Source organism: Mesoplodon bidens (genome assembly GCF_964165515.1).
Source record: "Mesoplodon bidens genome assembly, contig: HAP1_SCAFFOLD_53, whole genome shotgun sequence".
Taxonomy (NCBI): Eukaryota; Metazoa; Chordata; class Mammalia; order Artiodactyla; family Ziphiidae; genus Mesoplodon; species Mesoplodon bidens.
In genome coordinates this window covers 2,535,833-2,538,651 of record NW_027671920.1, presented here as the reverse complement: position 1 = coordinate 2,538,651, position 2,819 = coordinate 2,535,833, and positions in this window count along the sequence as shown.

Here is a 2,819-nt window from a genome sequence, read left to right as displayed (position 1 = left end):
CTGGTCTTATGACATTGATTTCATGGCTGAGGGATATTCCATCGTACATAAATACCACAGTTTTTTGAACCATTTTTATATTTCCTGGGATATTTAAGGTGTACCCAAGTTGAGGTTCTTGTAAGCAGTGCAGCCCTAAATTTGGGGGTGGCTCTGTCTTATTGATTTTCAGTTTTCCCAAGGTAAATTCCCTAGACTGGAAGTGCCCTTTGCTCTGTAGCTCTTTTGTTTACTTGTTTTAGGGAACGCAATGCACTCCTCCTGTGAGGCAGTTGGCAATTTACATCCCGCCCATCAGTATAACAAGGCTCACTGTTCTCCAGGGCCTGTCTTGCTTTCTGGTTTTTACACATTTTGTGGATGTCCCTTTTGACCGGTGGGAAGTGATACTACTTTGTAGTGCAGATTTGCATTGCCCGCTTGCTTGCTTGGCCAAAAAGGGCGTATGCGTTTTCTCCTGAATATATTCAGGAGAAAACGCATACGCACTTTTTGGCCAAGTGCGTCATTGTCGAAGTTGTGCCCCTCTTCCTGTGCTTTAAAGGCGATTCAAACGTACCTCTTGAAAACTGTTTCCTGCTATTCTGCCCACTTTCAAGTCCGCCTCGTTGCCTTCCCTCAACAGATTTTTGGACGATAGTTGTCCTTTATTACTCTGCCAGTTTGTGAATAGCTATGCCCCTGAGCTCAGTTTTTCAACTCGTTTTTTGTGAGCTGTACGCAAGTCCAAAATTTTGGTTCAGGAACTATACTGGTTCCCGGTGGGTGGCTGAGACTCTGGTTAATTCTTCTTTCTGCCGTGAAATTAGAATGACATGTGTCCGTCCAAATGCCTAACAGCTACTCTCTCATTGGTTCTCCCTCTTCCCTTCCATCCTCTGCCAAATTGGCAACCTGTGCGAACCAGGAGGTTAAAGGGGTTGTCTCTCCACGTTGGGAGATTGATAGTAAAGCAGTTAGAAAGTCAAACCGGAGCTCCAGGAGAGGGACTAGTCGTTGAGTTTTAGAAACCTTTTGAATTCACAGTGTGTCCATTCTCTAGGTTTCCCGTACATGTTATAGCTGTAGCAATATTCCCTTCAACATGGAGAGTTGGGACCCATGGAATGGGGGCCATGCATTTTTGCTTTAAAGGGTCTGCATTTGCTCACCCAATCTCACCAATCCTCAGTCCCAAGTGTCCAGCCTTATGCCACATCCAGCTGTCATTGTAGATAGGGTCATTCCAGGTTTCATCAGAGACCCTGAAGGAAATGTAAAGAATTCCCCTGTTTTTTGGCTTTCTTTTTGAAATTCCTTTTTATAGTGGGTTTGAGCTGATTCTCACTGCCAAGTTTATGCCAGTCTAGACACACTTGATTCCCTTACAGAGACATATCAATACATAGGTTTTAAGATTCTTACTAGTCAGAATTATTCCTCCTCGGGAAATAGGGGGTTTTGAGTCCCTTTCACTGAGGAAGGTGTAGGTCTTGTCTATTCCACAGTTGATTTTAGAAATGGTACCTGTACTTATATCAAACTCTGGTTTTATGCATCACCCCACCTCTCCTTTCCCCTTAAGCAGGCATAAGAGTGTTTTCTAAATGTGAGACTCTGTTCTCTTTTCTAACTTAGTTCATGTGTAGCCATGTTTACAGGATCTTCATAAGTGATATCTTATGATAAGTTTCTTTTTCTGTGTGACTTATTTCACTTAGAATCATCGTACTTGAATCCACTCACTTTGCTGCTCCTTGTCTTATGACATTGATTTCATGGCTGAGGGATATTCCATCGTACATAAATACCACAGTTTTTTGAACCATTTTTATATTTCCTGGGATATTTAAGGTGTACCCAAGTTGAGGTTCTTGTAAGCAGTGCAGCCTTAATTTGGGGGTGGCTCTGTCTTATTGATTTTCAGTTTTACCAAGGTATATTCCCTAGACTGGAAGAGTGCTTGGCTCTGTAGCTCTGTTGTTTACTTTTTTTAGGGTACCCAATGCACTGCTCCAGTGAGGCAGTTGGCAAATTACATTCCGCCCATCAGTATAACAAGGCTCCCTGTTCTCCAGGGCCTGTCTTGCCTTTCTGGTTTTTACAAATTTTGTGGATGTCCCTTTTGACCGGTGGGAAGTGATACTTCTTTGTAGTGCAGATTTGCATTGCCCTCTTGCTTGCTTGGCCAAAAAGGGCGTATGCATTTTCTCCTGAATATATTCAGGAGAAAACGCATACGCCCTTTTTAGTCAAGTGCGTCATTGTCGAAGTTGTGCCCCTCTTCCTGTGCTTTAAAGGTGATTCCAACGAACCTCTTGAAATCTGTTTCCTGCTATTCTGCCTCGCTTTCAAGTCCGCCTCGTTGCCTTCCCTCAACAGATTTTTGGACGATAGTTGTCCTTTATTACTCTGCCAGTTTGTGAATTGCTGTGCCCCTGAGCTCCATTTTTCAACTCATTTTTTGTGAGCATTACGCAAGTCCAAATTTTTGGTTCAGGACGTATACTGGTTCCTTGTGGGTGGCTGAGACTCTGGTTAATTCTTCTTCCTGCCGGGAAATTAGAGTGAAATGTGCTCGTACAAATGCCTATCAGCTACTCTCTCATTGGTTCTCCCTCTTCCCTTCCATCCTCTGCCAATTTGGCAACCTGTGCGAACCAGGACTTTAAAGGGGCTGACACTCCAAGTCGGGAGATTGATAGTAAAGCAGTTGGAAAGTCAAACCGGAGCAACCAGGGCAGGGAGTATTCGCTGAGATTTAGAAACCTTTCATATTCACAGTGTGTCCATTCTCTAGGTTTCGCGTACATGTTATAGCTGTAGTAATATTCCCTTCA